The sequence below is a fragment of the Pelodiscus sinensis genome, chromosome 4, assembly GCF_052426305.1.
Source record: "Pelodiscus sinensis isolate ZL-2025 chromosome 4, ASM5242630v1, whole genome shotgun sequence".
Lineage (NCBI taxonomy): Eukaryota > Metazoa > Chordata > Testudines > Trionychidae > Pelodiscus > Pelodiscus sinensis.
The window spans coordinates 64,448,810-64,467,468 of NC_143055.1; the positions used below are offsets into that span (position 1 = coordinate 64,448,810).

Consider the following 18,659-nt stretch of genomic DNA (forward strand, 5'->3'; position numbering starts at 1 on the left):
CTCTTTGAAGTAGGAATAAGAGATCCTCCGGAATAGGGCTTTATTCCGGAGGATCGGGCCAGTCTAGACACTTTTTTTCCGGCTTTTCCCCAAGCCGGAAAAAAAGCGGCGGACATGTTTATTTAAATCCGCGGGGGATATTTAAATCCCCTGCGGATTTCCCTATTCCCACTTTCAAAATTAGCATGCCCCTTCCGAAAAAGGGGCCAGTGTAGATGTAGCCCTTGTGTTGATCACATTGAAACTCCATCTCCTTTAAATTACACAGATGTTTTCCAAATCATTTCCTGAAACAGTATATGATGTTCAGAATTTTTTATGTAGCTTTGAGAAGCACAAAACCAGAGAGAGACGGAAGATACAACAAATTGACGAGAACAAAGATGCAGAATTTTTTTCATTTCAGCATTTTCAGCACTTCAGCATTTTCTTTAAGATATATTCTTCCAAAGTCAAGTGTTATTACCGATGAAAGTTTGCTTCAGAAACACTTAGGCTACGTCTAGACTGGCCCCTTCTTCGGAATAGGCATGCTAATTTCTAACTTTGGAATAGGGAAATCTTTGAAGGACTTTGAAGTAGGAATAAGAGATCCTCCGGAAAAGGGCTTTATTCCGGAGGATCGTGCCAGTCTGAACGTTCTTTTCCGGCTTTTCCCCAAGCCGGAAAAAAAGCGGCGGCCATGTTTATTTAAATCCCACACTGGATATTTAAATCCCCCACGGATGTCCCTATTCCAAAGTTCGAAATTAGCATGCCTCTTCTGAAGAAGGGGCCAGTCTAGACGTAGCCTTAAAGTGTATATAGACGTCATAGTACATATGCATCTAAAAGTATTTTATGTCTTGGTAGACGTTCCCTGGCACCAAATCTCTGCTCATAAAGGACAAATCACAGAAAAAGGAAAGCACACAGAACATTGCTACAAGTATTATATTGTGGTGAGTCTACCATAGTCTCTTCCAGTCAAGGGCCAGCATTCATATAGGATGATTACAACCTAGAAACAACATGGTGTTCCTTATGGGTCTTGAAGGATTTGAGAGGCTACTTAGGCCCTTAAGTAGACTCCCTAAATTGTCTCTCCAGCTTTGTTTCTGAGTAAACTGTGCTGCCATCAACTCCCTTCCTTCTTCCAGGTTTTTCCTCTTAAAATTTTGTGAGATCTACAGAGGGACAAATCAAACACAATGGCTGTCCTCAATCTCTTTCCTCATACCATAGTCATCTGCTCTCTGTTCACAGCATAGCTCCCTCTCTTCTGTGAATAATCCTTTATACTCTATTTTCCCTCTTTGATTTTCTGAGTGTTGTAGGCTGGTGGAGAATATCTAGCCATAGTTCTTCAGACCAAAGCCAACTTAAGTGTTATGGTAAGCTTGGAGTGTTCACACTGATTGATAAATATGTTTATTTATATGTATGCAAACTTCCTCTCCCTGGTGGATCTCCATTCCCAACTTACATTGGAATTTAAATAAAGAACCTGAGACATACTGCAGAAAAAATCGTAAGTGCAGCTCATTCATATGGATATTTCACTTTCTATTTGATAATCATATTGCAATAGCCAGTGAGATAGAGAGCTGACAATGTCCATTGGCACAAATGACAACAATCCTCTATAACTTTCTCCACTAAGTAAATAATCCTCACTTTCCCCTTGATTAATTATTATTACCGTGAGTCCCTGTTAAATTCCATTTCTCTCTTCTTCTTTTTTTTTTTGTTCAGTTACAGTGCAGATTAGTTCTGTTAGGCTAGCTATACAACAACAACTATTGGTCACAGTCTTTTAACTCCCTGTTCAAGGCAGGAGAAGTGGGAGGATGAGGCTGGAAGGCAGAAAATGAGAACTGGAATGAGGAGGAAACATGTGGGAGCTGTAGTGCTGTGGTCTACCTGACAATTACAGTCAAACCACTCAATAGATGTGCTGCTTGTAGATATTCTTGAATGAAGATTTGTGATTCTGGGCTTGCCACAGTTTACCTTTCAGTTGCTAGAGCATCCAAAGGACCATGTATTGACTGGCTGATATGTAGAGCTGATATTTTATTCCAGTGGGAATTTCAGAGATTGTTCAGTTCTGGAGCCAAATGAAATCATAAGATTTTAAAATTTCCCACAAACTAGAATAAAATAAATCAATGCTGGTTGATTGAAACATTTTGTTTTGACAATAACAGTTAAAAATTCCTTTAGAATGGAACCTTGAAATATTCATTTCTTATGGAAATGTCTTTTCAATTTTTCATTCATTTTGATAGTGACATGCTTCTGCAAAATATTTTGCTTTCAGCAGACTAGAATTTTCCAATGGAAACCATGCCATAAGAACATTTCCTGCCAGATCTACTGATATACGTGTGCACCAATTCCAGATCTGCTGTGTTTTAATGTTCTCTGCTGAATGGAGTCCAACCTTCTCAGACTATAGTTTCCATTCTTTTTGCACTTTTAATTTCTCCTGTTGTTAAAGTCTAGCATTAATACTTTTTCTGTAAAAGAGGATGATTTCTCTGGAGAAAGTGATAATAAATTATGTACCCAGGATGCATGTTTATAAATTATTGCCACTGATAACCAAAATAATTCTGTTCCCAATTACGCACTGGTCAGATTTTCAGAAGTGCTTGGCAACAAGTAGATTCTTGACCAAAGAGTTTCATTTGTGGTACTGTATGAAAAAGATGGACAAAAATACTTCTGGTGGTGTTTTCCATGCCTAAATACAAGTACTGTTTTATATCCCAGATTATTTTAAAATAGGACTTCACCTTTATTCTCCCCATTCTGCCCCCTTAATATTGAGTTAGGGTATGTCTACACTACCCTCCTAGTTCGAAGTAGGAGGGTAATGTAGGCATGCCGCACTTGCAAATGAAGCCTGGGATTTGAATTTCCCGGGCTTCATTTGCATAAGTTCGAACTAGCGGGGTAGTGTAGACATACCCTCACTTTACTCCTTTTTGTTGCATACTGTATCTTTTCTAGTATCTTCTCAGATCTGGATGCTGGGATGTATAATATTCACAGGAATTCATTTTGCAAAGATCTGTCAATCAGGCCTGCTATTTCTACAAGTTCTAGCTACTTAATTGATTTTTTTCTTATTATTTGTATCTGTATTGTTGTAGAGCCTATGAACCCTAGCAAGTGATCAGGTACTTACAAAGACAGAACAAAAAAGATCTGGAAGAGCATATGTAGCTATTCTAAGGTAGTCAAAAGTTTCTCCCATGATTGCTTAGTTCAAGCCAGGACATGTACAGATTTCTTGGATGACAGTAAGCAGCATACACTTTGTTTAAAGTCAGTCTAAGAGCCAGAGAGACCATAAGGTTTGGTTGGGTCCAGAAATGTGTATCACTTAATATTAATCAAGCCAAATCCTTTCTTATCCACACAAGGGACAATACTACTTTATCTGCTGTTTTATAATCTTTATTTTCAGTGTTACAGAACAAAATACAAGGAAAAAACATTGGGTCAGCTTCAGAACTCAGTTGCACAAATGTAAATCTATTCAACTCAGCAGAGTGAACTCAGTTCTAGCTTTTGTAAACAAACGCAGATTTTATTAGCACACAACAGAAACCAAAAGATAGCATAAAGAAGGATAAGCAACATATTTTCAGGCATATTGCATAATGCTTTGTAAGTTAATGCTAGCTTTATAAAGTGTTGTGCAACATGCCTGAAAATTACACATAAGAGAACAAAGTTTCTTTTCATTATAAAAGGTTTGTCGAGTTCTTGACTATGATTCATAAAGCCCAATGATATGAAACAGTTCCCTGTGGCTGGCATTTGGAATCTTAAATGAGTATTTAAAATCTATAACCCTCTATTCACTGGTTGAGCCTTAGCCAGAGTGTGGGACTATCAGGAAGGCCAGGGAGCTTTGTGGACAGGGGCAGCTAACAGGGAGTTTCAGGAGGGAGTTCTGAAGGGGAATTTGAAGGAGGTGAGGTACACATGCCATTTTTTAAAAACTTTTAAACTAAACTAAAAAGATAACTTCCTAATTTAAATAAAAACTCTATTAATAACCTAAGTAGGTATAGGGAAGAATGCAGGCAGAAGCCCAAAAGCAGAGTGGGGGCTATCCTGCTTTCTGCACTCAATGTAGCATGTATGATTACCTGCCCTGTGGGGGGGTGGCATATGTGTGCATTCAGTGCAAGGAGCTCCTGGTCCTTAGAGACTGAGTACAGGCTTTGGAGGCTAAGGTGACTGAATTGGAGGAGCTGGGGGTATGTCTACACTACAAAGTTAATTCGAACTAACAGACGTTAGTTCGAATTAACTTTAATAGGCGCTACACTAGCGCTCCGCTACTTCGAATTTAAATCGAACTAGCGGAGCGCTTCGTTCGAACTAGCAAAACCTCATTTTACGAGGATTAAGCCTAGTTCGAACTAGCTAGTTCGAATTAAGGGGTGTGTAGCCCCTTAATTTGAACTAGTGGGAGGCTAGCCCTCCCCAGGGTTCACTGGTGGCCAATCTGGCCAACACCAGGGAAACTCATCTGCCCCCCTCCTGGCCCCGGACCCCTTAAAGGGGCACGGGCTGGCTACGGTGCCCGTGCCAGGTGCAAGCCTGCTAGCACCCAGTCAGCAGACCCTGCACCTAGCACGGATCGAGCCACCCACCCGATGCCCCCCAGCCCTCCCCCTCTTCCCGGGACCAGGCTGGTGGCTCCTGGGAGCTTGCCCGGGACCGCAAGAGGCGGGCACCCACCTGGGCTAGTGCAGACATCGTGGACCTCGTCCATGACCTCCGCACTAGGCACAGGAAAGTGGCCGGCTAGGGCAGGAGAGCTGCCAGCATGGCCACCCAGAAGCAGGTGTGCAAGAGAATCAAGGGAGTCCACTGAGACCCCCGACCCTGAGCCCTGAGCTTACAATGGCCGTCCTGGGTCAAACCAAAGGTCCATCTAGCCCAGTAGCCTGTCTGCCGACAGTGGCCAACCCTAGGGACCCTGGAGGGGATGGACCGAAGACAGTGACCAAGCCATTTATCTCGTGCCATCCCTCTCCAGCCTTCCACAAACCTTGGGCAGGGACACCACTCCTACCCCTTGGCTAATACCACTCCATGGACCCAACCTCCATGACTTTATCTCACTTCCCTTTAAACTCTGTTCTAGTTCTAGTCTTCACTTCCTCCTGCAGCATGGAGTTCCACAGGTTGACTCTTTGCTTTGTGAAGAACAACTTTCTCTTACTAGTTTGAAGCCTGCTACCCATTCCTTTCCTTTGGTGTCCTCTAGTCCTTCTTTATGGGAACTAATGAAGAACTTTTCTGTATGCACCCTCTCCACCCAACTCCTGCTTTTAGAGACCTCTATCTTGTCCCCCCTCCGTCTCCTCTTTTCTAAGCTGAGAAGTCCCAGTCTCTTTAGCCTCTCTTCATATGGGACCTGTTCCCAACCCCTGATCATTTTAGTTGCTCTCCCCTCTCCCAGCCTCTCTTTTCCCCTCTCCCACCTCCTTTTCCCAGTCTCCCCCAGTTTTGTTCAATAAAGACAGATTCCATTTTGGAACACAATTGTCCTTTATTTCGTACATCAAGAAAAGGGGCTAGGGAAGGGTAAGTGGAAGGAGGTGAGGGAGGAATGGGGCACGAGCCCCAGATGGGGAGGACTGGGCTGGCTCTGCGGGCTTCTGGGGATGGAAGCTCTCCTGAAGCCCCCCAATTGCCCTCTCTCCCCAGATGGCAGTCTGCGGCAAGTGCAGCCGGTCTGATGGCCGAGTGCTATGATGTGCCCAGTGTTGGCACTCAGGGCACTCCAAGTCAGGACTGCTTTGTAAGCGGGGCACCCCTAAGAACTGTCTGTCCGGGATGGGGGTCAGGTCCCTTTAAGTACAGCCCTCGGCTAGCCTGAGAAAGCATCTCCATGCTCTAAGTCCTCATCTGATGCCCTGCCGGCACTGCTTCCGGCCTTCCTTAAACCTGGTTCAGGGTCCACTTAATGTGGACATGCTAGTTTGAATTAGCAAAACGCTAATTCGAACTAGTTTTTTAGTCTGGATCCGTTAGTTCGAATTAGCTTAGTTCGAATTAACTATTTCGAACTAAGTTAGTTTGAATTAACGTTGTAGTGTAGACATACCCTAAGGGACGCCAAGAGGTACATAGATGAAGCTATCCGGGACACTGTAGAACTGTTCCACCTCCAATCGGAAAGCCCCTATGCTGTTAAGGAGGATGAAAGGCTCAGGGAAGGAGACCATTCAACTGAAGCAGAGGGAAATAATCCCATAGTTGGGACCCTCCTTCCACAGGATGTTATATCATCCTCTCACACTGAAGATACAGCTCCAGGAGAGGGAACTCCAGTTGTTAGGAAAAGGCAGGTGTTAGTAATGGGGGATTCAATCATTAGAAACATAGATAGCTGGGTTTATGATGACTGGGAGAACTTTATGGTGATTTGCCTGCCTGGTACGAAGATTGCAGATCTCTTGAGACATCTAGATAGTAGTGCTAGGGTGGAGCCAGTGGTTGTGGTACATCTAGGTACCAATGACATATGGAATGGTAGGAGAGAAGTTCTAGAGGCCAAATTTAGGATGCAAGGAAAGAGATTGAAATCCAGGCACTCTATGGTAGCATTCTTTGAAATGCTTCCAGTTCCGCGTGCAGCACCAGGTAGGCAGGCAGAGCTTCAGAGTCTCAATGCATGGATGAGACAATGGTGTAGAGAGGAGGTGTTTAGATTTATTAGGAACTGAGGAAACTTTTGGGATAGGGGGAGCCTATACAGAAAGGATGGGCTCCACTTGAACCAAAATGGAACCAGACTGCTGGTTAACATTAAAAAGGTCGTAGAACAGTTTTTAAATTAAGGGCTGGGGAAAGCCAACAGGTGCAGAGAGCACATGGATCAGATGAGACAATCAAATGAAAAAGTCTAACATCAAGAAATGGCAGACAGATAAATTGTGATCAATTTATTAGAGTGCTTATACACAAAAGCTAGAAGTCTAAAATGAGTGAACTAGAGTGCCTAATTTTAAAGGAGGATATTGATATAATAGGCATCACAGAAACTTGGTGGAATGAGGACAATCAATGGGACACAGTAATACCATGGTACCAAATATTGCAGAAGGACAGAACAGGTTGTGCTGGTGGGGGAGAGGCACTATACCTGAAAGAAAATGTAGAATCAAATGAAGTAAAAATCTTAAATGAGCCAAAATGTTCCATGCTCCAATAATAAGAATATAGCAATAGGGATATATTATTGACCCACCTGATCAGGACAGTGATAGTGCTATGAAATGCTAAGGTTGATTAGAGAGGCTATCAAATTAAAAAATGCGATAATAGTGGGGGATTTAAACTATCCCCATATTGACTGGCACATCAAGATGGGATGCAGAGATAAAATTTCTTGATACCTTAAATGACTGCTTCTTGGAGCAGCTAGTTCTGGAACCCACAAGGGGAGAGGCTATTCTTCATTTAGTCCTAAGTGGAGTGCAGGATTTGGTTAAAGAGGTAAGTATAACTGGATTGCTTGGAAATAGTGACCATAATACAATAAAATTTAACATCCCTGTCGTGGGAGAAATACCTCAGCAGCCCAACACTATGGCATTTAATTTCAGAAAGGGGAACTACACAAAAATGAGGAGGTTAGTTAAACAGAAGTTAAAAGATATAGTGACAAAAGTAAAATCTCTGCATGCTGCATGGAAACTTTTTAAAGACACCATGATAGAGGCCCAACTTAAATGTATGTCCCAGATTAAAAAACACAGTAAGGGAACCAAAAAAGTGCCACCATGGATTAACAACCAGATAAAAGAATCAGTGACAGATAAGAAGATATATATTTTTAAAGTGGAAGTCAAATCCTAGTGAGGAAAATAGAAAGGACCATAAACTTTGTGAAATTAAGTATTTCTCAATATAAGAAGAAAAGACAAAAAGGAGTTTGAAGAAAAGACAAGAGGAGTTTGAGCCAAAAACTCAAAAAGTATGTTTTTAAGGACATCAGAAGCAGGAAGCCAGCTAAACAACAAGTGGTCGAGATGGTTGGACGGTCGAGATGCTAAAGGAGCGCTATGATAAAGTCATAGTGGAGAAGCTAAATTAATTCTTTGCTTCAAGTCTTCATGGCTGAGGATATTGGTGACATTCCTAAACCCGAGCCATTCTTTTTAGGTGACAAATCTGAGGAACTGTCCCAGATTGAGGTGTCATTAGAAAAGGTTTTGGAACAAATTGATAAACTTAACTGTAACAAGTCACTGGGACCAGGTGACATTCACCCAAGAGTTCTGAAAGAACTCAAATGGGAAACTGCAGAACTATTAACTGTGGTTTGTAGCCTATCCTTTAAATCGGCTTCTGTATCTAATGATTGAAAGATAATTAACATGACACCAACATTTAAAAAGGGCTCTAGAGGTGATCCTGGAAATTACAGACCAGTAAGTCTAACATCAGTACCGGGCAAATTAGTTGAAACTATGGTAAAGAATAAAATTGTCAGACACATGGATGAATATAATTTGTTGGGGAAAGTCAGCATGGTTTCTGTAAAGGGAAATCATACCTTACTAATCTGCTAGAGTTTTTTAAGGGGGTCAACAAACATGTGGACAAGGGGGAACGCAGTGGATATAGTATACTTAGATTTCCAGAAAGCCTTTGACAAGGTCTTTCACCAAAGGATCTTAAGTAAAGTAAGTTGTCATGGGATAAGAGAGAAAGTCCTTTTGTAGATTGATAACTGGTTAAAAGACAGGAATCAAAGGGTAGGGATAAATGGTAAGTTTTCAAAGTGGAGAGAGGTAACTAGTGGGGTCCCCAGGGTCTGTGATGGGACCCATCCTATTCAACTTATTTATAAATGATCCTGAGGAAGAGGTAAAAAGTAAGGTGGCAACATTTGCAGATGGTACCAAACTGCTCAAGATAGTTACGACCAAAGCAGACTGTGAAGAGCTTCAAAAAAGTCTTACTAAACTAAGTGATTGAGTAGCAAAATGGCAAATGAAATTTAATGGTGATAAATATAAAGTAGTGCACACTGGAAAAAATAATCCCAACTATATATATAATATGATGCGGACTAATTTGGCTACAACTACTCAGGAGAAAGGCTTTGGAGTCATTATTGCTAGTTCTCTGAAAGCATCCACTCAGTGTGAAGCGGCAGTCAAAAAAGCAAATAGAATGTTTGGAATCATTAAAGAAGGGATAGAGAATAAGACAGAGAATATCTTAGTTCCTGTATGGAAAACCATGGTATACCCACATCTTGTATACTGTATACAAATGTGATCGCCTCATCTCAAAAAAGACTGGCATTGGAAAAGGTTCAGTAAAGGGCAACAAAAATGATGAGGGGTTTGGAACGGGTCCCATATGATGAGAGACTAAAAAGACTTGGACTTTTCATCTTAGAAAAGAGGAGAATAAGGGGGGGACTATACTATACAATCATGACTGGTATGGAAAAAGTGAATAAGGAAAAGTTATTTACTTATTCACACAATAAAAGAACTAGGGGCACCAAATATAATTAATAGGCAGCAGGTTTAAAACAAACAAGGAAATTTTCTTCACTCAGTGCACAGTTAACTTGTGGAATTCCTTGCCAGAGGATGTGGTGAAGGTTAGAACTTTAACAAGGTTCAAAATAGGGCTAGATAGATTCATGGAGGTTAGGTGCATCAATGGCTATCAGCCAGGGTGGTAGGAATAGTGTCCCTAGCCTCTGTTTCTCTGGAGGTGGGTGGCAGGGGAGGGATCACATAAAGATTACCTGTTGTGATCCCTCCCTCTGGGGCATCTGGTATTGTCCACTGTTGGCAGACAGGATACTGGGCTAGATAGACCTTTGGTCTGACCCAGTAAGGCCATTCTTATGTAAATATAGTTATTCATCTTTCTCAAAAGCCCCCAATACTCTTTGTAATTAATGCATCAACTATAACATCGCTTTATAAAGGTAGAATAAAATGTCTGTTTTGTTTTGTTTTGAAGGTTTGAGTACAATCTGAAGCTGTCTTGTTTCCTTGTCCTATTTATTATGGGAATACCTGTCTACTTAGAGTTTGGGATAGAGGAGAGAAGAAAGTTTGTTTATTTTAGTCTTAGTTCTCTTCAAATCTGTTTCAGGAAGGAATCCTCGACACAAAACAAGGATTCCCATTAGCAACCCTGTTTCTTGGTTAAGAATTCCTTAGAGTGGGAGTCTAAGCCCCCTTAGAAATCTGGGGATGGTTTGCCATCTCTGTCTAGCTCTTTTTCTATTTTAGCAATTTCCTTTACATGTGTATCTCAGTGAGTAAATATAGGTGGGCTGCAGAAGGGACATAGCTATTCTTTTCTTCCTAAATTATGGCAATTATCTTCCCTAACATACCTCCAAATCTTTAAAAAAAAACCTGTGTAATTCCATTTTTTCCAATAAGGAGTGGTTTGGTGCACCAAACTAAAGTTAGAAGGAAAATTTAGTATCCCTGATCTGTAAAAGAGCTCCTGCAAGGATTGAACATTATTTTAAATTGGTTTGCTTTCATTATTGTCTTCTTTTACCTACAATGGTGGTTGTAACTTCTTTTTTTTTCTGCACCCCAGAAAGACTGAAAATGGGAATTATTTCCTAGCTATACCGAACCATTAAGACTTGGCTAGCATAATTGTGGCTATTTGAAAATCCGAGTTGAGGCAATATTGTTCACATGAGCCCAAGGAAGGATAGGACTTCTAAAAGTTGTATGTTTTGTTTTCTTTTGTTTTAAAAAAGCATGAATAGATAGAGTTTTCAGGAAGAAAGTATATAGAACTAGAAATATATTTCTAAGTGTAGGCCATGACAAGGCTTGTCTGAATATCCAATGATTAAAAGGAAATATTTGCATCTGTCTTTTGATTTTTTTTTAACCTTTGGTGGATGTTAATAAGTTTTAGTTAAATATCTGACTTCTATTCAATGTGAAGCTCTTTTGTGTTTTTAGCCAGCTTCCTTCCAGAAAAGATTCTTTTTCCCCTCTTTTTTTGTCTAGCTTTAGATCTGTACCAGTTTCTAAACAATACTGTTAAAGATGGGTCTTAATGAATCTAATTATATATTTTCCCAAATTTCTTAGTACACATTCATGTACATGTCAGTGAACTTCTTCCTCTCCATGGTTTATTATTAGTTAGATTAATAATTTTTGGTAATTCTGATACTATGTTTAAAAACTCAGCAGCAATTGTAGGTATTGCTGTCATACATAGAAAAAGTTCTATAGAATTTAACAGAAAATAATCTAGCTAGCTTTGTTTTAAAATCATTCTATAAATTTTAACAGTGAATGTTATCCTTCCTATAGGATTTTAGAATATTTTTAAAATATAGAAATAGAACTTATTTTTCTTTGATATGCTGACCAATGACTTTCTTATCTTTCTTCAAATCCCCTCATAATGCACATATTTTCTACTATGTCAACAACTAGTGTGCCGATCATGACCAGACAACTAACATGGTCCGATTTGCTTTTTCCCCACCTCCGAATTTCTAATCCCAGTTAAAGAGGACACAGTTGAGATGCTATCTGACTACATATGTAGTGCACAAAGCTGGACCAATTCTATACCTTTCTCATTTCCTGCATATGGTTTTCTTACCATGTATGTTTCATCTATTTGTCATAAGCTCTTTGTGTCACTGATTTTCTCTCTTATCTTTCTCAACAAAATGGAGCTAGAGGCATTTGGGTGTTATAAATATTTACCACTACTACTAATGCATTCTGCAAATTTTTAGAAAATTTAGTGTAGAAAATCCATAACTATTTAAATGGACTGGTCTTCTATTTAAAAGGGAAGTTAGGCTGAAAATGGATTAGTAATTAGTAGATAATACAAATGGGATGTTTTCCTGTGTACTATTATGTTCAGACCATGGTGGTTTAACCCTGGCCATTGCTCCTGGGCTGTCCATATCTTCTACAGTATACCAGTCTTCTTGTGTCTGTATCATGGGAGATGCAGCCAGCTGAAAAACCAACCCTATAGAGAGAATGGGATCCTGAAGCACCCAAATTATGACTCTCATAATGCTTTATGGCAGCATATAGTTAAAATTATTCCTAATTTTTTTCAGGTTTTGAATATGTTTATTTACAAAGTCAAATTTTTCCATTTAAAAGTGGAATGAGTATACCTGAACCATACCGGGATGTCTGATCTAAACCCAGTTTTCCCTAATTTTCACTAGTCACTACAGGAAATACAGGAAACGCGTAAAGCCACAAGATTACTCATTTTGTTTCTGAGGGTGCATCTACACAGTACCCTAAACTCAAAATAAGATACTCAATTTGTGCTATGAAAATTGCATACCTTATTTCAAATCTATTTCAAAATAGCTTATTTTGAAATTTGACGCATCTACACAGCACCAAATTTTGAAATAATATGCTATTTCAAGCAATCCCTTATCCCTCATGCAATGAGGTTTACTGGGATGATAAAATAGCACGTCCGTTATTTCAAAAATATTTTTGGATTTCAAAATATTTTGAAATAACAGGCAGCTTGTGTAGACATGGGGTAGCTATTTCAGGATACCTCCAATATCCTGAAATAGCCATGCAGTGTACATGTACCCTAAAATCTTTACCTTCTGTTGTTGATTTCTCAATTTTCAACTGTGGCAATACACTAAATATGTTTGTCTGGAGGATATTATGTTGGCTAGCCTTGGTGTATGTACCCTTAGCATATTCACTCATGATTTACACCCAAACTGCATCATCTTAATTGACACCCTAATACTGCTGGATGGATAGAGGTTACATCCTTCCTGGGGTATAATGCAGATGAGGTGGTATACAATAGTCACAGCTCAGATTCTGTGAACTAAATCTTATCAGGCTGTCGCATTAGGCAAAGGATTTTCTTTACTCAGCCTGAGAGAAAACACTTTTGTGTTCAACTTTCAAGGAGAATTACTAACCTCTGTAAAGTAGACACAGTTTAATAGACAAGGTGTGAAGGAGTAAGTCTTCAGCTCCAGAGCTTGGAATGTAGCCAGCACAGTTTTCAAAGGAATATCACCAACAGCGGGAACCTTGTCTGACTCTTGTAAACTGCTAACATGACAAGATACTGCAAGACATCTCAGGAACACCAACTTCCTCCAATTCTATATTTATACTGTATGATGTTTGTTATTGGCTAGATTTTTCTGGATTCCTTCCACTTTCTTTGAGAAAACTTTATGATTTTGGTCTAATAGTGATGGCACAAATAAGTAGAAGAAAACCAAAATAATATAAACTATGTGTACTAAAATAACTAGTTGATAATCAAGTGACAGTCTGAGAACTGGAGGCAGATAGAGTTAGCATCCATTCCTGGCTCTGCCACAAATTACATTGGCTTTAATGCTACTCTCTTCAAAAGAATTGGCCATGACCAAGAGTTAGAATAAGAAACAACTATCCAAACACCATCCTAAGCTTAGAAGTCTTAGTTAGCAAGAAAGCAAACAGTTGTATGTCAGCCATCTTGAAATACCTGCCTGACTTGTACAAGCTTCTTTCTCCACCAAAGTGGCAGCCTCCTCCTACTTCAAAAGGAATATTTCATTTTAACAGTAACACTTTGTATTTAACTTGAATTTTTTTAAGCACCTAAGTTCTTAAGAATGCTTTTGGATTGAAAGCACTTCATAAAATACTTGAAGTGTTTTCACATATCCTGTATGTATGTCACACAACAAGAAGTAATATTTTCTGAGGTAAAGTTGGCCAGTCCTTATTGTGTTCTTTGTTCCACAGTCCCTGAAAATTATCAAAGCTCTATCAGAGAGGTATGTGATTGCTGATATTATCTCTACTATTGTTGCTGCTGCTGTCAGTCTGCAGCCAACGTTGCCAAAATACTGCTTCTCAAAATTACACGTGTGAAACTAAAGTGGACCCTGTTATATGCTAGGTATTTAGCAACTGTAATCATTAAAACAGTTGCAGACTATCTTCTAACAAATTCACTTCCATCCATTAAACACAATTTACATTTACTGCAACAGAGAAAGTGAAAAGGCAACTTTGATATTCCCAAAATGTTGACAAAGCTTCCATAAGGTAAAGGGTGCATTCCTACACTGATTTCTGTCACTATTCATGTATCATCAAGTAATGGCTTGTTCCTCCAGTTATCTGATATTCCATCATATATTGTTATATCATGCCAGATATTAATTCCATCACATGTTTTGTTTATACTACATACTGGCTGCATCTAGATTGGCATGATTTTCCAGAAATGCTTTTAACAGAAAAGTTTTCCACTAAAAGCATTTTTGGAACAGAGCATCTAGATTGGTATGGACGCTTTTCTGCAAAAGCACTTTTTGCGGAAAAGCGTCCGTGCCAATCTAGATGCTCTTTTTTGCAAAAAAGCCCCAATCGCCATTTTCGTGATAGGGGCTTTTTTGCGGAAAACAAATCTGAGCTGTCTACACTGGCCCTTTTGCACAAAAGCTTTGCGCAAAAGGGACTTTTGTCTGAACGGGAGCAGAATAGTATTTCCGCAAGAAGCACTGATTTCTTACAGTGGGAAGTCAGTGCTTTTGCAGAAATTCAAGTGGCCAATGTAGACAGCTGGCAAGTTTTTCTGGAAAAGCGGCTGATTTTCTGGAAAAACTGGCCAGTCTAGACACAGCCACTCTGATTAACAATGCCATGCATTCCTCACCAGGAAGGCACACATCTTGAAAGTATATTTATCAAAACTTTTAAACAAAAGATTCAGTCCTATTCGCACTAACAAGTAAATTGTTTATTGAGAGGGAGAGATATCAATATTAATATGAAATACACAAATCTATCTGCGACCTTGAAGTTATATTCTGTCACGCTGCTTTCCATGTATTCCATATTTAATTGCAAATAGAAGGTACTAGTAAATAGTTTGTTGCAGGGAGAGTCATCAGGTAGTTTCCTTTGAGGGTTTCAATTCAAATGTAGAAATTTAAAGGGTGATTCACTGTGATCTCTCTCATGGGTAAGCTGTTTTCTTCATTATCATCTTCATCATCTGGAAGAAGTCATTCAGACAGAGACAAGTTCTAATTTTTGTGAATGGGGAAATATAACAAATACGATTGCAAGGCATACATGCTGTTTTCATACTATATATCATTCACTATAGCACTGTTGGAATTATGATTTCAGTAATTCACCCTAGGCAATTACTCACTGGAAACAAATTGTCCAAATTCACTCAGATCTTCTGGAAATACATGGAATTTTAACACAGTTATTTACTTATGTCGAATTTGAGCCTTGATCCAACAATGACCAATGTAGTTGCAATAAATTTACTGAAGAATTGGGCTCTCGGTGTTGAACTTGATGCTTCTAAGCAACACTGAGGGTTTTCTTTCATCTCTTCCATTCTATAAATTTGGGACCTTATTTTTATAAGATCACAAGAATGCAAGAATTTGTAGCAATGTTAAAATATAGAAACTCTGTGAAATTATAACTATATATTTGAACTAAAACAATTTACTATTCAGTTTTGGTTGTGTAATCTTACAGAGTATCTGACAGATGCTCAAAGTTGTCAAGAAATTGGTTGGAAGTGGCTTGAACACTAAGCAGGTAAGAAACAATTAATACCCTCTTTCTGTGTCTAGAACAATTATGTTGGACTCATCAGAATCCTGGTGGGTCTTGAATAGTTAGCAAATACAAAATAACACACTTGTTGGCCAGTTTTTTACAACTATACTTTTGTGCTGCCAAAATTGATCCATATGCAACATGAGTTATTTTAGATCAAAAGTGGGGAATTTTTTTTGGGTAGTGGGCTACTGAACCTCAGAAAAATCAGTTGGGAGCTGTACACAAGTGAGAAGCAACCAAAGCCTCACTAATGTGGCCTTTAGTGGGGGGGGGGAGCCCGAGCCTCAGGGGCTATATTCAGGCAAACTGGGGGCTACATCTGGTTCCTCACCACTGTTTTAGATAAAGTTTGGTGTCAGGAGCCACATGAGACTCTGGAAGAAGCTTGTTTTTTCTCCTTTTCAGTTTTTATTTCTTCTTTATCCAATTGAGCCAGTCAGATCACATGTGGGATAAGCTCACAGTGATTTAGGTAGGAAAGAAAAACTATGATCCTTGTTCTGACTGACATGCCTTTGTATCATTATTGTGAGTGCAATCATGCTACACAGTTCAATTGAGGCAATAAAAGTTAGAATCAGAAAGAAAGCCCAGTATGCAATTAAGAAATAGTACATATTTCTGCAGTCTATTTTGTAGTGCTTGGAAGTCTGAATTCAGGTTCACATATTCGGATTATATATTAATTTTCTTTCATTAATATAACACTTTTTTAAAAAAATAGTGGCTAGTTTTTCAAATAATGATAGAGGAAAAGAAAAGTGCACAAATCTTGCTACATCTCAATGGGATTTTTGTATGTGCATTCAGTATAATGCTAAAACTTTGAAAATCTGTCCCATGAAATTCATGTAATCTTCTGTGGGGGGTTTCAGGGTGCGATCACCCCCTCTTGGTCCGAGAGGGGGGATGAGCGAACCCTCATGCCCCCTCCTAGGGCTTGTTCAGTCCCAGGGGCCCCGATGGGGGAACCCCCGACAATGGGTGCGACCACCTCCTCCCGGTAGGAAGGGGGGATCAGCGAACCCGGTAATAGTTATCCGCCTCTGCGGGACGGGGCAGCAGGCCCCAGGTTTAGAGTTTCCACTCGTTGAAGTTCCGCCTGATGGCGTTCTTTCACTAAGGTCGAGGGTAGGGGGATGTTTCCTTCGTGGAGGGAGGGGGACCCGGCCCCACCCTCTCTCCGGGTCCCAGTCCGGGGCCCTAAGTGACGGGGCTCGCTAGCGCCCCGACGCGGTGGACGAGGGGGGTTAATCCCTCCTCAACTCGTCCACCCAAGGTCGCCAAAAGCGCCCCGCCCCGGACTCCTTCCTCCCTCCGGGCGGTGCCCACCAATCGTGCCCGCCGCCTTCGCACCTACCCTGGTTCGGGGTCCTGCGGTGGCTCGCCTCCGGATGCAGGCTCTGGGGAGCGCTCTGGGGTGCCATTCCGCCTCCGGCCGTCCCGCTCCCGCTGTGTGCGACGCGGTCGGGTGCGCCCCCCGTCTGCCGTGGGGCTGAGGGACTGCCAGGGGCAGTGGCTGTCCCGAAGACCTCGGGACCAGTGCCGGGCCGGCAGCCGCGGGGTATGCCGCCCGGGCTCCGTCCTGCCTCTGGTTCGGCTCCGGTGCTCCTGCCAGGAGCCTGCCTCCCTCTCCGCCGGCGGCCGGCCCTTTTGAGCCGGCCTGCCGCGGTAGCCGCTCCCTGGGGCCCCGCCCCTTCCGGGCACGCTGCCGCGCAGCACCCCGCCGCCCAGCTGATCCGCTCCCCCCCGCCCCCGCCGTCCGGGGACGCGGGGAAGGAGCTAAAACGGCGCAACCGGCGCAGGCGCGGGGGAAGTGCCCCCGCCCGCCGCCGCCTCCTGCCCGCGCTGGGGGAACGCCGGAGAGCCGGTTCCCCGGCGTCAGCCTCCTGGGGATCGGGGCTCCGGCCGCCCCGCCCCCCGACCAGTGACAGGCTGTCACATCTTCCCACACCAAAATAAATGTTCAAGTAACAGGTAGAAGAAGTGAGTTTTGCCCACAAAAACTCATCTTATCATCTAATGTTTTGTTAGTGTCTAATATGCTGCAAGACTATAAGTATGTCTACACTGCACATTTATTTCAAAATAAGCTGTTCCGGAATAGTTATTCAAAAATAGCTTATTTTGAAATAGCACATCTACATTGCAGAGAAGCCTCAAAATTAGTCTGAGGCAGGCTTTCCTAATGTAGACATGCTGTCTCACTTTAGAGCTCCAGGAGTCACTTGGAAGGAATAGCTTAGAATGGCCCTAGTGAGTGGCTATTTCAAAATAGCAGCAGTGGAGCGTCTACACACACCTTATTTCGAAATAGCTATTTTGGAATAGGCATCATTCCACATAAAATGAAATCTACAGATTTTGGAATAAGTCATCTATTATTTCAAAATTATTTTGAAATAATGGAATGGCTGTGTAGATGCTCGCATTTTTATTTTGAAATAGCACTAATTATCTCGAAATAACAGTGCAGTGTAGACACACCCTATTTGTTGTTCTTTAAGTTTTTACAAACTCTTCAGTTTGGATAAATAGAGCCTTCCCAAAAACTGTGGATTCAGAAAAACAAAGCCAAAAATTTGCTTTATATAGGGTTGATATAGCACCTTTGTAAATGTCAACGAATGTTCTCTGTGCCCTATATTTTGTCATCACTTTAGAATTTAAATCTCATAAGAACATAAGAATGGCCATGCTGGGTCAGACCAAAGGTCCATCTAGCCCAGTAGCCTGTCTGCCGACAGTGACCAGCACCATGTGCCCCAGAGAGGGTGGACCAAAGACAATGATCAAGCGATTTGTCTCCTGCCATCCTTCTCCAGCCTCTGACAAAAGAGGCCAGGGACACCATTTCTATCCCCTGGCTAATAGCGTTTTATGGACCCAATCTCCATGAAATTATCTAGCTTCTCTTTAAACTCTGTTATAGTTTTAGCCTTCACAGCCTCCTCTGGCAAGGAGTTCCACAGGTTAACTACCAGTTGTGTGAAGAAG

At 41.1% G+C, this 18,659-nt stretch overlaps 1 long non-coding RNA gene across 4 annotated transcripts in view; it reads left to right on the plus strand.

Moving 5' to 3' along the window:
* Positions 1–18,659, plus strand: part of LOC112546951 (uncharacterized) — a 39,662-nt gene that overhangs the window by 12,240 nt on the left and 8,763 nt on the right. For all 4 annotated transcript variants that reach the window (XR_012903860.2, XR_012903861.2, XR_012903862.2 and 1 more), the window contains one exon: positions 15,576–15,638. This is a non-coding gene — a long non-coding RNA (uncharacterized LOC112546951). The remainder of the gene's footprint in view (positions 1–15,575; positions 15,639–18,659) is intronic.